Source organism: Aythya ferina, assembly GCF_964211825.1.
Source record: "Aythya ferina genome assembly, chromosome: Z".
NCBI classification, from domain to species: Eukaryota; Metazoa; Chordata; class Aves; order Anseriformes; family Anatidae; genus Aythya; species Aythya ferina.
The window spans coordinates 54,489,575-54,514,038 of NC_140299.1; the positions used below are offsets into that span (position 1 = coordinate 54,489,575).

Sequence of the window (24,464 nt, forward strand, 5' to 3'; positions counted from 1 at the left end):
CATGAATTTAACTTGTGAGGAGCTAGAAAAAAAAATCACAATGCTAAGAGATCAAGTTTTAGCTGATGCTGAAAGAATAGTCCTGCTTTACTTTCTGTACACAGACATCCAGATCATCCCTGTTTGGTTGGGTGCTCTTGCCTACAGAACCATGAGTACTCCTTTTGGGTACTCATCTTCAATTTAAATGAAGTTTTTTTCTACTTAAATGTTGATTACACTGAACAGTTCTACTTTTCTCATCCTTTAGTTGTATTTCATTTTGCAGACTCTAAGCTGACCAAGTTGTGGTCTGCTGACCAAAAATACTCTGACAAACTTTGAAGAGTCCATCATAAATCTTAAGTCCACCGTGACCAAAAATATAGTGGGACTAATAACACTCTTGTGTTGATTGTTTCCTTTCCTGGAATAAATGGTACCGTTTCTTGCAGAGCTCTGTGGGGTTTTAATAATGTGGGCATCACACTGAAGTGGAAATGTGACAGTGAAGTGGTCCTGATTGCAAGCAGGTATACGAAAGCAGAGGGTCTAGAGGAACTGAAAAACAAGGAACAAAATGAAAAATGTTAGGACAGGTGAAAATTTCTCAGTGTTTTTAAGACACTGATGGGAAAATAAAAACAAACAAAACATCTTAAAGAGCACAAAACAACTCTGCACCTTATAAATCAAAAGGCACGCTACCTGCACTAAATAAATGTGCACTAATTGAACTTTGTATTCACTAGTCCTGTAATACCAGCACTTCAGATGCAAGCAGCTGAGAGGGGGCTGGGGATTAGCACCCAGGGGCTTTCCTCTGACTTACTGCTGAGCTTAGCAAGCTCCCTACTTATCCCTTATCCTACATTTAGAGAAAGTGGGAAATTGTGACTGCAGACAACTTGGGATGGGTATGCAGGGTTCAATTTCCTAAGGAAAGCAACAGGCACAAACAACTACTGAGCAAGTCACTCAGCAAACAATGCTGATGCTAGTGATAATTCCATATCTAGACCATGATGGATAGAATGAAGAGGCCTGTTTTGGATAACAAAGAGGAGAAATGGTTTTTAACGAAGAGGAGATAAGCAAGATCTGGGGAAGAGATGAACTGTGCCTGTATTTTCTGAAATCTGTTCTGATCCTGAAGCTAGCTCAGGGCTGAGCTGAGTGATGAAAACCTGCTTTTAGTCTTTTTGCTTTCAGAAAATGAGAGCTGGCTCACTGCCTCCAAGAAGTAAATGTATTTCTGCAAAGGGAATGAGTAAGGTCTCTGTCTGCAGAGAGTTCTGCAGGTGGATCTTCTACTATATAAGCAAAGGGAGAATATTAGAGCTTTTTTGCAGGGGGCATTGCCTCAGATATTTGATCCCTCCACAATCTCTTTTAATCTCTGTCCTGGATCAAGAGCATTTTTCAGTGAGGCCCATTTCACTGAGCTATGCTTAGGGCAGTTGTAAAATGTAATGACTTCCACACGATCTCTCTGTAAAACACACACAAAAAACCGAGCCCTGTGGATCATGCCTCCTGTGACGGTTCTCTGAGGCTGATCTGTCAGTGTCCCTTGTGCTTCAGGTGAACCTACACAGAAAATATTGGAGATTTTATTTTACTCCGCAGTGCAGTTATTTCCACAGATTACACAGATCCCTTGCAGGGCAGAAATTTGTGCTTCTTGTTTATTCTGAGGTGCCCTTTTCTGATGGACTGCTGGGTTATGTATTAATCCTGAAGGGTTTATTTCTAGGTAAAGCAAAAGCAGAAGGAGGAGGTAAATAATTTCTCTTCTGTGGGGTTGTAGTAAGAGATCACTTGGTGGGAAAACATCCTTAGATCTGTGCTTGGAACAGTACACAAAGGAGCACAAGCTAACTTCACCCAGCTTAACAATATACCATCTGACTCTGAAATAAGACGTGCTCTACAGCTAACAAATCTGTATTGATGTGGCTGAGTGGTTTCTGAACCACTAGAGGTGGCTTGCATCTTGTCATCTTGAACACAGGGCTGAAGGCAGTTTTTCCCTGCTTCCAGCTGACTATTTAGACAGACTGTGCAGAGGAACATTAAAAGCTGAGCCTGTGAAAGAAAGCCCCTGTGCCTGTGCAGAGACAGGAAAAGGTAGTATATAATTTCTCCGTTTCATTTCTCCAGTATCCACATATCCCTCGTAGACCACAGGTACAAAGCACAAAGTTATCTATTCACCATGTCTGCTCGTCTGAATGCACTCATTTGGATGGTGTTTTTGGCACTTGCTCTGTTGGATGGGCAGACAGATGGATGCTCCTGTTGCTGATTGACAAGACTGAATGTTAATGAACGGCAAGCAAGCTGAAATGGTCCTTGCAACAGATCTGTGGACCTAAGCCCTGGAAGAAAGACATGTTCTGGTTCTTGTTGTAACAAATAGGAACTTCTTTAAGTGGTATTTTGATCTGGACTAATTAACAGATAACAGATGCCCAGGGTTGTGACACTTTCAATTCAAGGTTACGGGCACTGATTTGGTGCTATTAGTGTCTAAGCTTAGACACTGAACATTGCCCTAAAATGCTATATGGATCCCTGGCTACTACATGAACCTGTCCAATTCACTGGTTTGTAAACACAACTCATGTTTTGTTGGTGATGGCAACTGAGTTATGTGTTTCCTAGGTGGAGTTTTGAGGATTTGGGTTATCATTAACACATTCAGACAAAGCATAGGCAACACTCACAATCTGAAGGGACTTATCTCAAATGATACAGGTTAAGCACACACCACTTCAGGTTCAGGACATGCAGCTCAGTCCAGGTTGAACTTTCTACCAAGGTAAGTGACATAAGGAAGCTGGAATCGGGATGAGTGAAGGAGTTGTTCAGCATGAGTACCAGGGACAAACAGTCAATTGCAGGAAAGAGAACCTGGAGGAGGAGGGAAGTGTGTCCGTGCTCTCCTCTTGAGAAGCTGCTATGAACGTCAAAGACACCCGTGGAGTCTGGAGCACAGCAGAAACAAATGAGGAATGTTTTTGCATATGAGTCTGAAGACTCTGGAGACAAATCTCTGGTGAAAGGGACTAATGTGGTTCTGGCTGTTCATATAAAATTGTGGCAATGTTGGAAGGTAAAGAAAAGGGGTGGGGTATTAAAACCTCCACCAAATGCTGTATCTTCTGCCAAAGGCTACCATTAGCTATCTGTGCTCACTGATATTCTAAGAGTTCATGAAAGACAGGAGAACGTTGCCTTGCTCTACTTTGTCCGTAATGGCTCTGCTCTGTTTTGATGTGACACCATACCTTTGGGAAATGGCGTTTTGGATGATGTGTTGGCAGATCTGCTTTGTGGATCAGATCTACTATCTAGCTATACTGCTGTCTATGAGAGTGAGTCAACGTAAAATGGAAATCTCCCATGGGGCAAAAGGGCAAAAACTCACTTGGTCATAATTCTCAGATTTTTGCAAAAAAGGAGCCTTACAATACTTCTGACTTTTTGTTAAGTAAGCAAGATGTGTCAGAAAATTTAACACAGGAGTAACTATCTTGTGGATGGCAAGTGTTTCTAATGACATAAAATTTACAATTTAAAATTTAAAATTGCTTTTTGATCTTTCTGTGTTTCGACTTCTTTTCAGTGTGAGGCAGAATTCACCAAGCTCTGGATTGTGTTCCCACCACCAGGAAACATGACGTGGCTTACGGCTCTTGCAGGTGATGTTAGTTATCATAGAATCAAAGAATATCCCGAGTTGGAAGGGATCCATAAGGATCATCGAGTCCAACTCCTGGCTCCACACAGGTCTAACCAAAAATTCAGACCATAGCAAACGAACAAAACCAAAAAAAATTTAAAACTTTAAAAGCAAAACAAAACAAAAACAGAAAGAAAAAAAAATCCACACCTTCAATTTTTCTCAAGGTGCAAACTAGGCACAATAATTATGTTCAGACCCCATGTAAACTCAGTTTGTAAAGAAGACAAACCATAAATTGTTAGTTAAACGACCTCAAGGAAATATTCCCTCCCCACAGAAGAGCTAGATTTTTTTTTTTTTTAATTTAATTTCATTTTTTTTCAGATGCAGAAATGTGGTATTTTCCAAGCAAAACATAAACTTATTTTTTTCTCAATTCTGTTTGATACCATTTCTGACACCTCAGGGGTGCTAATAACACTTCCAAATTCAGTGATTCTGTGAATTTAAGTAGCATGCTGTTGACCTTTATCCTGCAGCTAATCAATAAAACGTTAGAAAATATCTGACCTACAGCCCAGTTCTTTTAACAAATATTGCCACCTGCCTTAATTCACTGCTGTTTAGCACTGCCCTTTGTATGCTAATAGTACTTCGTGCAGATGAAATGTATGCAGCACTGTTCACAGCTAAGAAAATCTGAGTTAGCATTTTTGGGTAAGATAATTACAGGTTTTGCTTCCAAAACCAGGAAGAAACTTCGCCATTTGAGTCCACCTATGCAGAGAATACATTAGAGCTCGTGAGTGTAACTAACATCTGATACAGATCCAAGTAGCTGCTATATAGCTATTACTGGGTTAGCTATTGTATTTAACTATACAAGGAGTCACTGAACCATAGCTAACTCCGTTAGCAAAGTAAAGTTGACAATGGTTTACTCTTTCAAGTTTCAGGGTGCATGGAATTAATTAGAAAAAAAATATAGCTGATCTTGTACTGAGCTTACATGGGAAGGTTGTGGTAGCAGGGGGCTGCAGAGGTGGCCTCTATGAGCAGAGCCCAGCAGCTGCCCCGTGTCAGAGCAGAGCCAGCTCCAGATGGCTCCAAAAGGGACCTGCTGCTGGCCAGAGCTGAGCCAGGGAGTGACGCTGGATGGGCCTTTGGGAGAGCAGATTTAAGACAGGGAAAAATACTCCTGTGCAGCAGCAGCTGGGAGAGAGGAATGAGAAACAGCTCTGCAGACTCCAAGAAGGAGGGCAGGAGGTGCTCCAGGTGCCGGAGCAGAATGATAGAACCGTAGAATACCCAAGTTGGAAGGGACCCACAAGGATCATCGAGTCCAACTCCTGAGTCCTCAGAGGACCATCCAAAAAATTAGACCAGGTGTCTGAGAGCTTTGCCCAAATGCCTCTGGACCTCTGGCAGGTTTGGTGCTGTAACCACTTCCTTGGGGAGCCTTTTCCAGTGTTTGATGACTCTCTCAGTGGAGAATCTTTTTCTGATATACAGCCTGAACCTTTTCTGTCGCAGCCTCAGGCCCCAGATCCCTTTATGTGGGGCTGCTCTCCAGCATCTCATACATAGAGCCAGGGTTGCCCCTTCCCAGGTAGATAATCTGACACTTGCTGGTGCTAAACTTCATATTGTTGGTGGTAGCCCAGTGCTCTCATTTGTCCAGATCTCTGTGCAAGGCCTCACCTCACTTGACAGAGTCAACAGCTCCATGCAATTTAGTATCATCTGCAAGCTTGCTCAAAAAAAACTTCAACTCCTTCATCCATATCATTTATGAAAACATTGAAGAGGACTGGTCCTAAAATGGAGCCTTGGGGAACCCCTGCAGCCCATGGGTCCCACATGGAGCAGATCTCCACGCTGCAGCCCCCCCATGGGTGGAGGAGCCCCCGGTGGAGCAGGTGGATGTGGCCTGGAGGAGGCTGCGGCCCATGGAGAGCCCCTGCAGGAGCAGGCCCCGGGCCGGAGCTGCAGCCCGTGGAGAGTCTGCTTTGCCCGTCATGATCCTTGTTGAGGGATCTCCGTGTCCTTTTCTCAACCCTCGAGCCCTTTGCATCGTATTTTCTCTCCCTTTCTCTTTGAGGAGGGGGAGTGAGAGAGCGGCCGTGGTGGAGCTCAGCTGCCCACCCACCTAAAAGTACTGCAGCTGCAAAGTACTGGAAATTTTTTCAGAAGCAACAAGGTGTTTAACAAGGAAATATATATTTTCCTTTTTCAGGCTTCCTGTATAATTGGGGTTATTTCGTATTCCCAACTCGGAGGAGGAGAATTGTTGATTACACCTTCTTTTTTCTTACTTGGAAATAAAAGGTGAACAGCTCTAAAAGTAAGGGGAATGTATCAGAATCAAGCTTCTTTTTGCTTTTAATCCTTTCTTAAGGAAAAGATTTATCACACACTTTCCACAGATGTAGGGTGGCAGAGAATAATTTTTGAATTTTATAGTACTAATTAAAGTCAGTTTGGGGAGAGTGGTACTTCTCTGATTGTTTCTGAGACATTCGCATTAGCAACAGAGAGTGTTGTGTTGCCACTGCCAGGGGCCTACGGTGATGACTTCAGAAACAGAATTGAACTATGTCACAGTGACACTTTGGTAACAGCTGCCTCTGAGCAAGTTTAGCGAGGAGGGACAGAGAAGTGTGCTGGATGTGATGAAACCACGTGAGGATTTGTGGATCCCACATTGAGGTGCATCGAGAGGGCCCAGCCCTTCTGTAAGTGTTTTGATGCTTCATTTTAGTATTCTGCAGTTTGTGTAAAGTCCTTTCACAAGCATTAAGTTTGGTACTTTGGCTCAGTGATGTAGCTGCACAGAGTAACAGATGCAACATGTGGGTGAGGGCCTCTGCACATTCTCTCTTTCCCACACACGATCAAGAAAGAAGGGCAGACAAATAGGAGTGTGCTGTGGTCCTGCCATAGACCTCAAGTACTACAGCATAAACAAGAGACTTAAAAGTACCCCATCACATTAAACTTCAGGACAGCAATGCACTTCATCAGCTGGGCTGGCCTGTTGAGTAGAGTGTCTCAGGATGTAGTGTATGAAGATGCACTCCATCTGCTTTCATATTAGCACTTGCAGTGAGCAAGCTGCCTGGCCTTAACATTTTCATTTCATTTTTCACCTGACTTTTGCTGGTTCTTCTCGGTCTAGAAAAAAAAAAAAAAAAAAAAAAGTGAACTCAGATGAAAATAGAAGGATTTCCTTTTCATTAATTCCATGTTCTTAACTTGACAGATTTGGTTATTGACGTAGAAGGGACATATCTGGCCTGACTGCAACACACATGCTCGCAGTGTGGGACAGTTCTCATAAAGGTGATTCAGGGTAGTTTCTGGAAATGAAGACATCAGATGGCAAAGGTAATCTCCAAAAATTTTTTATTTTTTTTGTGCTAATGCAGAAAAGGCAAGTAAGAGTAAAGGTAAGAGTCCAGATACCGTAAGAAGCAGCAACTGTGAAGGAAACTTCCTTCTGGCTGATGTGGCTCCATATCTAGTTGTGGAGGTCATACTGCAGGTGGAAGCATGTTCTCGTCCAAATACTTAGCTCTCTGTTTTCACAACAGGTCTAGCAGCAGAATGTCTTTGAAACAACTGTGCCTATGACCAAGTTCATGCATCCTGGTGGACAAGGTAAAAGCTCTGGACAAGCAAAGGGGAAGGATGGATGGGCATACAATATGATCACTTAAATCTTATTTCTCTAAGAAACCTTACTGAGAAAACAAAACAGAACAGAACAAAACAGAACAGAACAAAACAGAACAGAACAGAACAAATGAAACAAGCAGCTTGCTTGCTGGAGACATTGTCTGGGAGACAGTGAAAACACTTGCAGACAAAACATTTCAAAGGACTAACACTTTGAGCTTAATTCTAAACCAACATCCTAAACTCAAACTCTTGTTTATGTTCATTACAGACTGGTATAATAACATGTCACATTTGATGACTTTGCAGCATAGATGTCAGGAATGCAGCTTGGGATCACCTAGGGATGAGCAAGTAATTGTTCCTGGGTTGATGGAAATCTGTTCTAAAGTCTGTTTTCTAACACTCTTCTAGATACTTCTCTGTCCATCAGTCTGTCCTGTCAACTCTGGTGCGAGTGTGCAGTTGTGGCAAGAGGGATTTCCTAGTCCTAATTTGACCTGGTGGACACCAACTTTCCTAGTAAATTGCCAATGTTGCTGAGGAGGAAGTAGTATCAAAGCCCTTGTTGATGAAGATATAACAAGTTTGGGGAGGCTTTGGCATTTCTGCACAATGCTGCTCCCTGATTGTGACCCAAGACTCAGATTCTGAACAAAGCAAAGCAAGCTAGAGAAGAACTGCATGTCCTGGTAATTTTCTTTTATTTATTTATTTTTCATTCTTCACTTATAAGAAAATCTAAATCTTTAAACCATTTGTTTGAAAACACAGTTTTATGGAAATGATTGTGGGTGCGCTCCTCAACCTTGTTTGGAACCTGTTTAACCTCGCTTCAGTTAGAGGAGACCTGTGCTCAAATTTATGCTTACCATGATAAAGCGGCATCCTTTTGGTGTTCTTTTCTTTGGCGATTGCAAGTGAGGTTGAAAAGAGTTCTCAGTACGATTCTTCTTTTCCTTTGCAGTATCCCAAACTCCATATTACAGCTGATCTTCATCTCTGATCTGAAAAGCTTCGCAGGCCAAAAGAGAATTGAGATGAGGAGTGAAATACAGAATGCTGGTGAATATTTCCAATTCCCACCCATAAGTTTTGTGCAAGAATCAGGTGCATTTCTGTAGTGGTAGGAAGTCAATAAGATGATGATCATGCCCTTGAAGGCAAGTAATGGTATAAAGATGAAGAATGCAAGGCCCTGGTTAAAGACAGTCTTTAGGCTGCTTCTAGATCAGCAGTTTGTTTGGTTCTTCCACAGCCTCATCTCCACTTGCTTAGAAGCTGTGAAGATGGGAAGTACACTTGGTGTTTTTCATCCACTCTCAACGTCATCTCCACTTACTCAGAAGCTGTGAATATTGGAAGTACACTTGGTTCTTCCAATGATGTGAAGAGCCAAGTGTCTTGGGTCTTCAATCAACCCAGAGATATCAAGAGAATAAGGTATTTTCTTGATAGGACCGTACTTAATTTAGGTATTTATTAAGTGAAGAAGAACACTGAAACCAGCTGAAGCTGTATCAGACATGGTAAGGCCATGCTTCTGTTCGGAAGTAATTCAGAGTGATTCCATGGTGTACTTTCGACAGATTTACTCTGCTCCTCTGGACTAAGCACCCCCAAGGGACAATTCAAAGCTCTCTGAATGATCTGTCATTATCTCTTACACTGTAGCCTCCATTAGGAAAGGATAAATATTCATTGCCCGTGTGGAAAGGAGCTCCTCATTTAGTTGTTTCTAACCAAAATCTCCTTATTGTGTTCTGTTGACAGAAACCACTTGGCGAGCCAAGCCAAATCACTGAAAATGGAAGTAGTGGAACTACTTCAAAACCGTGCTGCTGCTTCTAAGCCAAACTGCAGTGTAGGTGGGGACATAGCAAGGGGACACATCCCAGCCAGGGCAAAATTGAAAGTCACCTGTCTGAGCCACAGAAGGAAGTCAGCGCCTCCCAGTTTGAGACTGTTCCCTGGCTGGTACCACAGCAGCTGGAACGCTTCCGATTGCTGCTGATGGGTTCCCATGGATCAGCCAGTGACACAAGCTGCGAGAGCGACTGAAGCGATCTGGAGTTACGCTTCTCCCCCTTCTGCGCTCAGATCCGTGAAAGGAAGGAGAAGAGGGGAGAAGAAGAAAGGAGAAGAGGAGAAGAGAGGGGGAGGGAAGAGGACAAGAGGGGACGGGAGGGCAGGGGAGGGGAGGGGAGGGGAGGGGAGGGGAGGGGAGGGGAGGGGAGGGGAGGGGAGGGGAGGGGAGGGGAGGGGAGGGGAGGGGAGGGGAGGGGAGGGGAGGGGAGGGGAGGGGAGGGGAGGGGAGGGGAGGGCAGGGCAGGGCAGGGGAGGGGAGGGCAGGGGAGGGGAGGGCAGGGGAGGGCAGGGGAGGGCAGGGCAGGGGAGGGCAGGGCAGGGCAGGGGAGGGCAGGGGAGGGCAGGGGCATGTAGGGCATTGTAGGGGAGAGTAGGCTAGTGTAGGATAGTGTTGGGGAGGGGAGTGTAGGGGAGCGTAGGGGAGTGGAGTGTAGCGGAGGATAGTGTAGGGAGGGGAGTGCAGGGGAGGGGAGTATAGGGGAGGTGAGCATAGAGGAGGGGAGTGTAGGGGAGTGTAGAGGAGGGAAGTGTAGGGAGGGGAGTGCAGGGGAGGGGAGTATAGGGGAGGTGAGCATAGAGGAGGGGAGTGTAGGGGAGTGTAGAGGAGGGAAGTGTAGGGAGGGGAGTGCAGGGGAGGGGAGTATAGGGGAGGTGAGCATAGAGGAGGGGAGTGTAGGGGAGTGGAGTGTAGCGGAGGATAGTGTAGGGAGGGGAGTGCAGGGGAGGGGAGTGCAGGGGAGGGGAGTGTAGGGGAGGTGAGCATAGAGGAGGGGAGTGTAGGGGAGTGTAGAGGAGGGAAGTGTAGGGGAGCATAGGGGAGTGGAGTGGAGTGTAGGGGAGTTTAGGGGAGTGGAGGGAAGGGGAGTGGAGAAGAGGGAGGGGGTGGGTATTGGTGGGAAGTAAGGAATGGGCCAGGGAGGGAATGGGAGGGGAGGGGAGTGCTACCCTAAGTAAAATGGCCAAATAAATGACATTTTGGATCTGGAGCCAGATATGTATGTTGCCATTCATTCCACAACGCGATTTATCACTGCAGTCTGCGTATTACACAGTGCCATTAAGGGTTTGGCATGCACAGAGGTGACTGAGTATTTTCAGAAATAACTTTCCTTCATAACTGATTCGAGACTTTTGCTGGTGTTATAAATGGCCCAGTCTTCAAAATAGGACTAGAATCAAAGTTTACAATGTATTAAAGGAATACATTTCCCTTCAAGCTCTCTATTGACACGAATTGCTAAAACATTCCTCACACTGGAATGCAAAACATCAGGTGATTGATTAACATAGGGTTGGCAGCTGAGCAGGGGAAACATCTTCAAAACTTCCAAATATTTCCCCTATGCAGAACTACAACTCCTTCTTCTCTGCTCTCTGGTTATGAAAGTTTCTGTCACCTGCTCAGTAAGCAGAAGCAGTAAAATGGGATTTAGAGGATCCAGCTACAGCATCAGTGCCAGTTAGAGGAAGCAGTCGATTCCCAGGTAGTCCAGGGTCTGAAGAGAGTTTAACCGGCTTTCCAAGGAACATGTATGAGTGCAAAGCAACCAATTTATCTGACTCTCCAGTGAAAGACAAGGAAGTGCAGAGCAGCAAATGCTTGAGAGAGGGAAACCTTTTTGAACCACAGCCATTTTTGGCCGAGACCTGTTAATGTGCTAGGCAGTCCCAGGAAGCGTAAAACTGTGACCCGTGCTCTCCAGCACTGGCCTACTGCAGTTTCTGGAGGTTCTTTATTCTGTAATCAGAATTCCAACAGTCTCCTCAACAGCATACAGATACAAAACCCACAGACCCAGATAAAACAGCCTCCCGTCTGGTTGCATGATTGTCAGGCATGCATTCTTTTATATTAACTGGTCTTTTCAGGTCAAACATAAATAACCTCAGTTGACTCCTAAACTCTCCAGACAGCTCTGGTGTTGCTATAGGATGGAATACGATTTTTTTCCTTACAACCCACCAGTTATTTCCATGTCTGTTCTGGACCTTGGGATCTCTTTTGGGAGCTACATTACGCAGAGAAATACAATAAGGCTGAGATCACCACTGCCTCAATGTAATGCAAAGGTGAAGGCCTTTATGACAGCCAGTTTGGAAATGAATGCAGCCCCATCTTCTCAGCATTTTAAGACGGATGACTACCCAACACTGAACTGTCTCATGTGTTCAAACTGAGACAGCTTTGTAGAAATAATAGAAAAGTCCTACATGAGTGGGGAGCCATGTGCAGGAGTGTTGCCTAGATGCCCCATCTCCTTCATGGGTAAAGGCATACCTAACCCTCACAGATTTAGAGACAAGGAGAAATGCCTGAGATAGCTCTTGTATCTTTGTATTGGCACTAAAAAAAAGTATAGCTGTATACTTCAGTTTTGGTGTAACTGGACTGATGCTCTTTAGCTGATCATAATTCTGGAGATGGTTTTTGCAAGAGAAGCTCAGGTATTTTTTGCAATGGTGCATTATGTAATAGAGATGTCACATAAGCAAGTTTACAAAGTGCAAATTTTGTTTGCCTTTGAGGATGGTCTCGGCACAGGTGAAGGCTATTGTTATCTGTGGTTTGTTCTGAGGTACCTGTCAGAACAGGTTACATGCCAGTCAAATCATTCCTGGCCACCAGCTTGTCTAATTCATGTGCTCATCTTTGCAAAAGTTGTGACTGCTGTTCAAACGGAGACCTGATCAATTGACAGGGATGTTTCACTGTTCAGATGAAGCACGTTCAAGCTCTTGAGGGTAAGGTGGAGATACGGCCTTCTCAAAATGGGAGAGATGTTCTTCCTCTTTTTTTTTTTTTTTTTTTTTTTTTTTTTTTTTTTTTCCCAGTCACAGCTTCCTTTTAGCCTTCAGTGAATCAGGAGTAAGGGAGCAGTGCTTTAGATCTGTGAGCACCTGATGTAACCATCTGGCTTGTGGGAACAGAGTTGGACCTGCAGTTTTGTTCCTCCCTTGCATCCCCATGGAGCTGCAGGGTGGGGAGCAGGTGGGACATCTTGCATGGCTTGCTCCACATTCCTTCTGTCAGTGGCACTTTCCAAGTGTGGTTGTTGGCTAACTTTTCTTGACAGGGCACTAACAGAAACAGTTATCCAAAATCCTGGAGGGAGCTTTGTCATGCTTTTTTTATTATTATTATTTATTTTTTAATTATATATATTTTTAATGCCAGTCAGTTTTTAGCTTGGCAGCCCCAGAACAGTCTGCAGCCAGAATGAGTACTGCTGGTGATTCTTGGCTTGAAGCAGGCGTGGATGCGCTGTGCAACTTGCCATCAATCAGCCAGCAGCCACACTGGCATCTTTACCCATGCAGAGAGGAGGAGGGTTGTGCCCATGACTCTGAATATAGATATCCAGGGGAGGGAAAGATAGGAAACTGTGAATATCTGCTTCTAATTTGAAGATTAATTTAGACAAGTGCAGGTGTGGGAAACTAATCACTAACCCAGGGATGAACGCTATTTAATATTCATTCCTTTGTCTTCAGGAGCTACCCACATGCTCTCTGCAACGAGAATGTGGAGTGAGAGCTTTTGTGGGAGCAATTTCTGAAGGAGGCTAGTGTGCTTGGACAGAACAGGGCTTGAAACTAAAATGAGGCTTGATGAAACAAACTCCCCTCTGGTCTGTCAGAGCTTGTCTAGCTGTGGCACGATAATTGAAGCCATTAAGTTAGAAATTTGATCCCTGGCCCTCTGGAAGGGGAGCAGGCTATCTGGTGCCAGCTGACCAATAATCTTGCTGGCAGAGTAGCTCCAGTGTCCAGTCCTAGCCCTGAGTGATAATGTCTAGCTGGTCTGATGCTCCACGGGCTGTGTGTAGCACTCAGTGCCCCTTTCTTGCTTCTCTTCAGACTCTTCAGAGCAGGGATTTATGTTTCTGCCTTGCCTGCTGGCTGAGCGCTGAGGACATTGGCTACCTTTCTGTTGTTGTTGTTTGTTTTCCTAAGGTGTGATACAGGGACCAGGGAGGCAGCAGAAGCCAGCTTTGCTCCTCACTGTGCCAGCAAGGGGTAAGGAGGTGTATGGACACCTGGGCTTTTCCCTGTCAATTTGTCTTCTTTCTTGTGGGAAAGGACAGGATGAATGTGTAGGAGATGAGACAATTTCTCCTATTAAGCAGGAGAAGAGGAGGGAGATCTCATTGACATGTCCTTAGAATATGTTCTTCTCACACGTTGTTTCCTGGGACAGAAGGAAGCAGTAGCAGAGATTATGACTGAATACGCAGGCAGCAACTGACATGCCACTTGTTAGCTTGTGCTGGAAACTGTGTTGCTGCTGCTTCTTTGCTGCTCTACTTGTGTCGGATGAAATAATGTACATCCTACAGCCTCTATTTTGCACTGTACAGGGATCTAGAATCTCTGCTTCCCATTTAACTGCTAGGATCATTTCTTTATTACAGGCCACTGAGTGTCCCAAATGAAGAGGACATTAGCCTGCTACCCCTCTCTGAATAACTCTTCCCCATGCCGCTCTGCCTTCCTTATACTTTATTTAGTGTTGAGTCAACATTTTTGGTTTGAAAGGTGTTATATATATTTATGTGGGAGCTAGAGCTTGAAACACTTCTTTGTTCTTATGGGTGGGAAGCATCTGTGATCCTCAAAAAGGCAGTCGTGCTTGCCTGCTGCTGCACCTGCATTATTACTATTAATAATAGATACATGACATTTAAACAGAGGCTTTTCATGTGCAAAGTACTTCGCAAACAATTTCAAACTCCCCCAGAAAACCTATGTTAAAGGGTATAAATGTTGTATGGATGGGTACTTGAAAGACAAAAGATGATAATGTGAACCTTGCTACCAAGGTTCTGTGCTGTGCACATAATTATTATTTATTAATTGTTGGCAAGTCCCTAGGAGTCCCTATTAAGATGAGGATCCTATTGAGCTAGATTAAAAACTGCTCCCTCCTCTGAAAAGCCCCAACCTAAAGGGATGGGAAAAAGATTGGGAGATGAGAGAGAATACTCTCCCAAGAGAGTAGGAGAGCAGACCAGGAACAGAAATTAGACCTCTAGGTGAAGCTGAACACTGTACAAGATGTCTTCTTCTTCTGTATCTGAGATGTTCTTATTATGTTGTTTCAAAGCAATCACGGGACTTCCTGTACCATTTGATTCCTGCAATAAAGTACAGGTTCACCCTTGCTGAAATATTTTGTCAAACCGATGAAACATTTTGGGTGTGTAGAGCAGGACTGGACCAGGGCAACTTCTGAGGCCCAAGAGTTACAGGATATATTTTAAAGGTCTGTGTTCTGATCATTCAACAGAAGAAAGATAACCAGGGGTCCTCCACCACCACCACCACTTTTTTTTTTCTCCTTTTAATTTTTTTCTTTTTTTTTTTTTTTCCCCTATCATTTCTGACTACAGAGGTACAGAGGATGAAGTAGAGTATATTCTCCAGACTAAACTTCAAAGGGAAAGTGAGAAATGGCTTTGGGCTGCCTGGCTCCACTATTTTTCTGTCCACCTCCATTTTCTCTCTCTACTCTCAATGGTACCTGAGCTGTAGATGATGCGTTATTATGATGATCACAGTGATTTGGATTTAGGATTGCAGCCATGTGATCAGACACCTCTTGGATAAAAGCTGTTCTGCATCTCCCTCGGGTGCAGGTACAGAGGGCTTGCATCTGCTGGCAAAACACTGCTGCATCTGTCCTCTACTTGACAGAGGCTGTGCTGCCAACATAGGTTGCGCCCAGCTAAGTTTGTAGTTAATTTAATCATCTTTAGGAGTGCAAATGGGAATAGCAATCTAATACAGAGCTCCAAATTTATACCCAAGCAATCCGCTGATTCACAGCCATGCTGGCTGAGGCAGAAGGTCAGATCTGAACCTGCAAGGGTTAAACAGCAGGGATTGCCCAGCAAAGGTGAGTTAGAGCTGTTAACAACAAAGAAGAGTAAATGGGATTGATCAGCAGTCAATCCCAAATGATTTTGAATCAACTGGGCAATTTCCTGTGCCAGCCCAGGGACTGAAATCCAAATATGTGTGACAGACACTGGATGGGAAAGTGTGACCATTCAAATCACCATCTAGGCATGATAGTACAGTCTCCTTCAGTGGACATCTCCAAGTACCAGAGAGAGCTATGAAGAGCTGTTAGCTCGTGATGATCCTGCTCTGGGTGGGATTTTCAAGGTGATTGCTCTCTGTAACCTCCCTTGCGTTTCCAGGAGAAGAAGCCATCTGCCACTCCCCTGAGTCAACCCAGAATTAACAGCAATCTTCTGTGCTCTGCCACACTGCTCCAAACAGAGCTTTCAAGTTAAGAACCCTGTTTTGTTAACATATATGCAAATCTAGAAAGCCTCCATAAGAATCACTACAAGTTTTTCAAATAAATATGGAGGCATGTATATGTAATTGTCCGTAAGATTCAGTGCACGTTTTTTCATATAAATATGGCATTTGCACATAGCACAAGAGATAGAGAAACTGAAAAAAAAAAAAAGCAGAATCATAGGAACATAGAATGGTTTGAGTTGGAAGGGACCTTAAAGACCACCTGATTCCAACCCCCAGCCCTGGGCAGGGCCACCTCCCACCAGACCAGGTTGCCCAAAGCCCCATCCAGCCTGGCCTTGAGCACCTCCAGGGATGGGGCATCCACAGCTTCTCTGGGCAGCCTGTACCAGTGCCTCATCACCTTCAGAGTAAAAAAATTCATCCTTATATCCAATCTAAATCTACCTTTTTTTTTGGTTTAAAACCATTACAACTTGTCCTACCACTACACACCCTGACAAAGAGTCCCTCCCCAGCTTTCCTGTAGGCCCCCTTTAGGTACTGGAAGGGCTTCTGAAAAGTCTGCCCAGAGTCTTCTCTTCTCCAGGATGAACAACCCCATCTCCCTCTGCCTGTCTTCATAGGAGAGCTGCTCCAGACCTCTGATCATCCTCAATGCCCTTCTCTGAACTCACTCTAATACGTCCATGTCTTCCTTGTGCTGAGGTCACCAGAGCTGAACGTAGTAATTGTTGAAGGACAGCGCATCTACAGGAGCTTTGATACTGTCTTCTAGGGTTAGGAATAGATACAGAGGGTACAGGCTAAAAGAAAGCAGATTCAGAGACAAAGAAACACCTAAAAGCAACAAAGTGATGTAAGAAAGCAAAAGGTAAAACTTTACTCTTCAAATACTTGCACAGGTTGCCCAGAGGGGTGATGAAGTCTCTGTCTTTGAAAACACTCAAAACTGAACTGAACACTACCCTGAGCAGCCTGCTGTAGATGACCCTTCTCTGAGCAGGGGCATTGCACTAAACAGTCTCCAGAGGTTCCTTCCAACCCGTACCACTTTGTGATTCTGTGTAAAAATCACATTATATTATCACAGGCCAAGGTGGAGAGGTAGTAGGCACCAGCTTCATTCTGAAGCATTATATATATTTTAGAGGACACCGAAACAATTAAGGAGCTGTGCAAATGCTTTATTACGGAATGTGACTATGCAGTTTTCATAGCAACTCAAGATCCTGAAGGCACTCATAGGGTCTCCTGTCCCTCATCATCCATGTCCTCCTTGTGCTGGGGGCCCCAGAGCTGAACACAGTGCTCCAGGTGGGGTCTCAGGAGAGCAGAGCAGAGGGGGACAATCACCTCCCCAGCCCTGCTGGCCACGCTGCTTTTGGTGCAGCCAGGATACGGTTGGCTTTCTGGGCTGCAAGCACACAGTGCTGCCTCATGGTGAGCTTCTCGTCAACCACCACCCCCAGGTCCTTCTCCTCTGGGCTGCTCCCAATCCATTCTCTGCCCAAGCTCTCTTTATCCTTGGCATTGCCCCAGCTCGGATGCAGGACCTCGCACTTAGCCTTGTGGAACCCCATGATGTTCACACAGTCCCACCCCTCCTGCCTGTCCAGCTCCCTCTGGATGGCATGCCTTCCCTACAGCGGGTCATCCCTTCCCACACAGCTCGGTGGCATTGGCAAACTAGCCGAGGGTGCACTTGATCCCACTGTCCATGTCAATAAAAAAGAGATTAAACAGAAGAAAGGAGTGAAAGCAAACCAGCTCAAAACTGACACTGGAGTCCTTGACCCCATTCACCCCAAAACTTACAAAAAAATCTGTATTTCTCCTCACTCACTTTACTCAGATGAAAAAGGCAAGTACTGTCCCCCTGCCCTCCTCCCCCTGCTTCTTTCTTTTTCTTTTCTTGGTAGTCTCAGAGACTTCTTTCTTTAGTCAGCCACCCTTGCTGTGAGTTTCTTTAAATTGTAATTGGATTGTCTCCCAGATTCTGGGAGATCCTTTTGTCAGAGGAATTCCTGGGGATATAGCCCCTGTTTCATGAAACTGGGAGTTGCTGAATTAAAAAAAAGGACTGACTAAAGATATAACTTTTTGCTCATTGTGAAAACTGTGTTTAACAGCAACTATTTTTAAGGGAACCCTATAACAAAATATGCATGTTTGTACACTCACACTCCAATATTTTCTGTTCAGTCAAATCAGACTGAATTCATGGGTATGATAATCTGCATTTATCTCACTTGGAATTTGAACCCTAGCCTTCATGCTTGCTGCTGTTGACCTTAGAGATCCCAAATATATAGGCACAATTTGAACTAATTTCTCCAAAGCACTCTGTCTGAGTGTACGCGTGGCTCTCAGTCACAGGCAAAAGCACTATATGCAGTGTAATTGTGCGGAGAACTGAAATGAAAAAGTTCCAAATTCAGAAGAGAAAAACATGTATTATTATAAAACGTGAGGGCAAGATGATATTATATACAAATTAAGAGACAGTCTGTGTATTGCTAAAAAGATAATTGTATATTTAAAGGTGAAGAAGTGTTCTGTGTAAGAAAACCAGTAGCCTTTATGTAATAGCATGTAATTAAAATCCGTAATTGACAAAGTTATACATATGAGTCATGTAAGGTTTGTTAAACAACTTTGTTATTTTTTACTGCAGCTGCAGCATCAAAATAGTCTTATTAAAAGTTTTCTTTAAGATTATTTACCCCACAGAAAACAAAAAATAGGATCAATGCAGCTACCTACAACTGGAATAGCTTAGCTTCCTTCAGATCAGTTCTGACTTCAGTTTTCACCAAAGTGCACAGTCTTACATGCCTGAAATACATCAGAGCCGCCAAAGCCTGGCCGAGTGTCTTACATAATGTTGCTTATAAAAGTCAGCTAGAAATTTAGAGTCATTTAATCCCAGAAATGCCTACTGGTGATGTCTGAGAAGTACATGTATGCTGAGAAAATGGCTAGTAAACTGGGAAAAAAAAATAAATCCCTGTATGGTTGTTTTATTTGGGTGGGCAGCTGAGCTCCACCACAGCGTCTCTCTCTCTCCCTCTCCTCAAAAGGAAAGGGGAGAAAATACAGTGCAAAGGGTTGAGATACAGATGCTCAACAATTATTGTGGTGGGCAAAACAGACTGAGTAGGGAGATAGTAAAATGTGTCACCTATTACTAGCAAGCTAGAGAAAGTAAGGAAAACAAAACCTCCTTCCCTCCATCCACCCTCCTACCCCTGAGCAGTGCAGGGGAAGGGTGAAATGGGGGCTGTGGTCAGTCTATAGCACTTCATCTCCACCACTCCTTCTCGGTCCCTCTCTGCCCCTGCTCCACGTGGGCTCCTCTCCACGGGCTGCAGCTCCGGCCCGGGGCCTGCTCCTGCAGGGGCTCTCCATGGGCCGCAGCCTCCTCCAGGCCACATCCACCTGCTCCACCGGGGGCTCCTCCACCCATGGGGGGGCTGCAGCGTGGAGATCTGCTTCATGTGGGACCCATGGGCTGCAGGGGGACAGCCTGCTCCACCAGGGGCCTCTCCCTGCACAGCCCGCAGGGGAATTGCTGCTGCCTGCCTGCAGCACCTCCTGCCCTCCTGCGGCACTCACCTGGCGGCTGCAGGGCTGCTTCCCACTCCTCTCTCTCTCCCTGTGAAGTAGCCATTCTTGTTATTTTCCTCCCTTCCTTAAATCTGCTCTCACAGAGCTGCAAACAATATAGTATATTGGCTTGGCTCTGGCTAGCAGCGGGTCCTTGTCTAACATGGGGCAGGTTCTGGATTTTTTTTGCAGAAGCCATCCCTATGGTCCCCCACTACCAAAACCTTGCCCTGTAAACCTACTACACACTTAAAATTAGGCTTATTTATTTAACAAAACAAAGATAATATAAAATGTTACATTTCCGCTTGGAGGTTTTTCTCAGATAGACACTGTGGATGTTAATTGCACATAGTTTTATAAAGAATCAATTTCCTCTATCTTATTTTGACACTTTGAATCTTTTAATGACATGTTTAAGACAAAGAAAGGGTCAGGATCCAGGAAGTGTACTTATCCCTACTGTGTCAGCAATGTACACACTGGGAGCAGAAGTATCTTCCTGCTGTCTCCCTGGCCTTTAGTGTGGCCATTTTCCTTTAAAACCTTACTTTTCACACAGTGTTTAAACAAAGTCTGACTGAGCTTGCCTACATTATTTTTTTCTGAAGTGCTGCTGTGATCTGGTGACCAAAGATGCATCTAAAGCAATAATGTAAGCCATCCAAAGTAGCCCGATTTTTGTCAGATCTTTCACAAAAACTGCACAGGTGCTGGTTGTGCCCCATACCAGCACAGTGGATCTGCAAAGCTGAACACCTGGTGCTAAGCCACAGAAGCTTTATTTTATTTTATTTTATTTTATTTTATTTTATTTTATTTTATTTTATTTTATTTTATTTTATTTTATTTTATTTTATTTTATTTTATTTTATTTTATTTTATTTTATTTTATTTTATTTTATTTTTTATTTGTACATTGGCTTTCCTCTTTCCTTCACGCATTTTTCTAGTTTTGTCAGAGAATGTCTCCAGGCAAGCTCACAGGGTCTTCTTCCCCCGTCCTCCAGAGGGGAAGGCTTCCCAAATTCGTTGCAAACAAGAGGTTCGCCAGCTGAGGGGGTTAATGTATGAGAGCACTGATCATCTGGTAGTGAAGCAGAATGTCACTTTCTGACAACCTTGTTTAATGCTTTACACTTTCAGTGTTTCATATGATCTTTTCAGTCTGCCTCCTTTTAGTATTGCCATTAATATTTAATTATAATTAAATGTGCTGCATTATAAATAATTTAATACATTATTTATACATAGATGAATATTTTAAAACAGGCTTTCTAGATGGAAAAGGCTATGGATTAATGTGTGTGGGAGTGTATATGGCAGTTTTTCTCTTCCGTTCCAAAATTTTGAACCTGTCAGCTAGTTTTAAGCCAAGTTTACACATGGCGGAGGTCTCAAGCAAGGATTGCTTTTAAGTTTTGATTAAATGGTTATCTCAGTTAGATGGAGGCAAAAGACTCATGTTTGAATCACCACCCAGCCCTTGATTAGACACCAGAAACTTACTCAAAAGATTTATACTCAATTGCTGCCCTTTGTCAGCCATGGAACAAACTTTTTTGTATACTGGAATCCTTCTGCATATACCAGCATCAGTGTGGTACACATAATTTCCCTGAAATTTCTTCAGGTCTTTAGTCTTCCTCAACACCTTTTGCTCTTGCCTCTCTCTCTTTTTTTTTTTTTTTTTTTTTTTTTCCCCCAGTAATTCCCTTTCTCTCCATCTTAAGTAAAAATTATATATCTGGCAGCTGATCAATGTTTCACTGAAATCCAGACAAGGGAATACTAGCACATTTCTTTTGTTTATAAAATAAGTGATTGGTGAATGTCACCAATTCAGTTAGACATGAACTATCTCTGATAAAAGCACAAATTCTGTATTGTTTCTTCTTCCACTTTAGAAGTGCTCTTTTCTTTACTGTGCTCTAGGGCTTGTTTACTATTGGTTTGACTGCAGTCAAGATGATAGCCTGGGTGCTTTCTATTTCCCACATGTAACATTGAGTTCATGTTGGGATTTAACACTGGTAGGCTGCTATGTTACCACCTAGCCTCTCTCTCACTCCCCCTCCTTAGCAGGATGAGGGGGAGAAAATGAGATGGAGGAAAAAAAGCAAGTGGGTATGAGATAGGAGGTGTTTGATGGAAAGAAAGGAAAGGCCATGGAGAAAACAATTATTCCCTGCTTCCATTAGCAAGCAGTGCCCAGCCACCTCCAGGGAGGTAGGGCCTTGGTATGTGCAGCAGTGCTCGGGAAGCGAAAGGCTTCATAATGAGAGTTCACCTGCTCCTTCTTCCCCTTCCCCGGCTTCTGGTGCTGAGCCTGAGCGGGTTTGGGATGTCCTCTGGTCAGGCTGGGTCAGCTGTCCTGGCTGTGTCCCCTCACCTCTTGCCCACACCAGTCTGCAGATCTTTGGGGAAGCTGGAGAACCAACCCTGATACATTGCCATGCTGCTTGGCCCTGGCTGAAACACTGGTGTGATACCAGCCTGGGTCTGGCTTCAGGTGCACAGCTCAGTGCTGTATGGGCTGCTCTGGGACAGGCAACTCCATCCCAGCCAGACCCAGTTCAACCTCTCAGCAGAGTTCCTGAGTGATAGGATTATTGAAGAGGTTCTTTCAGAAGCCTGGAAAGGAGTCAGCAGGGTTTCTGATGCTCAGACACAACCCCCTGAAGAAACAATGGACCTCTAAGGCAAGAAAACTTATAAAAAGTTTCTTCCAGATTAGCCTGGAGGTCTGTCAGTTGGTTATCTTCTTCCCAACAGTGGCTGCAGACACTTCAGACACTTGCTGAAAGAAACAGAAGTGTGGAAAGATCCTTCTTCCAGGATACCATCCCAGTTTGTGCCAAAAGTATCCACTATGGACATTATTATTATTATTAGTAGTATTATTATTATTATTTTAACTTTGAGGATATTTGGCAGTTATGTGAATTGTCAGCCAGCTCCCATTTACAGAGATGTATTTCTGTACCATGCTTTCTCCTGACCGTATCTCAGAGTTCTTGAAACATTCATTTGAACCTGAAACTCGGCTGTACACTGTGTAGAATTGTTTAATTTCATTTTTTTTGATTATCGTCATTCCCCATGAATACAAGTTCACCAGTGTTACATTTCTGCATCGTTCCATTTCAGCTGTTTCTATCCACACAAGCAGCTCTTGAAAAATGCAAGTTGTTTAAGAAGAGCACAGACCCTTCTCTCCATCACTCCATCTCCCTTCTCACCCCGAAACCAGCCATGTCATTACTCCCAAATACAGAATACAAATACAGAGAATAGGTGAGTCACCACTGCCAAATACCAATTGTGAGAAATACATGGCATCTTAACTTGCAGAGAGCACTTTGGTTTCACCAGTTAAAGCAGGTGCCTTTCATTGCCATAGTGGGTGATGCAAACTACCACTTCCCACAGACCTGGTGGTATGAGATGTCCTGTCTGGAATCTGCTTGAATAAATAGATGTGGCTATATATCCACTATATATATGGATATATAAATAGATGTGGCTCCACCTAGACCTTCAGCTGGCAGCGAGAAACTGTCACTGTGAGGACAGAACTGTTACTGTCCTAAGGTGGATGCCTAAAAGATGACCATGTTTTGGTCTCTAAAATATCCATTTCTCTCCCTAAAAAGAAGCATGAATGACTGTATCTGAATTAGGATATGGGTTAGATCTGACAAGCCTAATTCTAATTAAACCTGTATGTGTCAAATCATTTTCTGCATCTGTCCTGCTACTTCACTCATACAAACAACATTAGAATGCTGGTTCTATATTTGCAGTCTTGCATAACAGCCTTTGTGTTTTCACCTTATCACTTCCTGAGGACCTGAGCTGAGATAAGCCAGAGGACTCCCGGTGATGGAGAATATGCAGAACAGTTTTCAGCAGCACTGCAGCTGACCAGAACACTGGAATGGGGCTTCAGAGATACCTGCTCTGCGAAAGACTTTTCTGTAACTCCAGCCTCAGCTGAGTTTGTGCCACTTGCCCCAGTTTTGTCTGCCTACGCCAGCATACAGGCTCTCTGGCTTGATGACTGTGCAACACCAGCCATAGTGAAAACCCGGTGTCTGCTGACAGTAACAAATGACCAGTCTCCTTTTTAAGATAGTTGCTTTTAGCCATCCAGTGTTCCTACTTCCGCTGATGTTATTTCTCTCAGTCACAGTCCTTTCTCTTCTGTGGTATGTACACCTATCAGACAAACTGCTATCCACAGAAGCTTGGATATTTGTATCTTTGTAATGCACCTCATGATTATCCATTGAGAGTAGTGCAGCAAAGCTGAATGAGGATCCCTTGATGTTGTTGGTTTTGTCTGTGAGACAAAGTCTCTCAAACTCTGTTCCCCGTGATAAATATGCTCCCAGGTGTCTGTCTACAAAAATGCAGGTATACTCAATAAGGGGAGTAAGATATGCATGTGTTTTATATATATTTAAATAGGTGAGCATTTCCTGGGCCATCTGGCAGGACTTTCTGTTTAAATCCTGTTAAAAAATCATTTCATTTTTAAAATATTATGCTGTAATGAATGTTTAATATATAACCTTTATAAAATAGTAATATATTAACCCTCTACAAGTCTGTCCTTGTAGAAACTTCATGTGTGAATCAAAATTTATTATCTCCTCTTCAGCATAACAACAGCCAAGTGAGGCCTAAAATTACCATTGCTTGACTAGGATGTGATTGAACTGCAGAAGGAACTCTGAAGGCCTGAAGGAGAGGCAGACCTTGCTGATACAGATTTATAACAGTGTTCCCAATTTACTCTCTTGCCTCTCAAAGTTTATCTGCATAACCAGTGTTCAAGATGGAGTGCATTCACTCACACCCTGATCTGATACGTCTCTTCTGGGAAGCAGTATTTGATTGGTACAAGAATGAACCAAACGTGGTGTTGTGTCCTCTGGAGGGCTTCTCTGCTCTTCCTCCCTCTCTGCCTGTGCAGTGGAGGGCTGCAGAAGCAGAGCGGTTCTGTCTCTGTTGTGGCACGGAGCCAGCTGTTCCAGGCTTGACCTGACAGTAAGAGAAAAAGCTTTTTTCCATACTGCCTCTGAAGTACCATCACCTGATAAGCGTGGTTTGTAGCTGTTTTCTTTACTGAGTGCTTGAT

The 24,464-nt window shown here is 43.9% G+C and overlaps 1 long non-coding RNA gene across 1 annotated transcript; it reads left to right on the forward strand.

Moving 5' to 3' along the window:
- The first annotated feature begins 6,963 nt into the window (after positions 1–6,963).
- Positions 6,964–9,501, forward strand: LOC311427695. The gene is made up of 5 exons (XR_014687497.1): positions 6,964–7,057; positions 7,264–7,330; positions 7,763–8,040; positions 8,316–8,413; positions 9,122–9,501. It is a non-coding gene; the product is annotated as an uncharacterized lncRNA (long non-coding RNA).
- Positions 9,502–24,464: the final 14,963 nt, after the last annotated feature.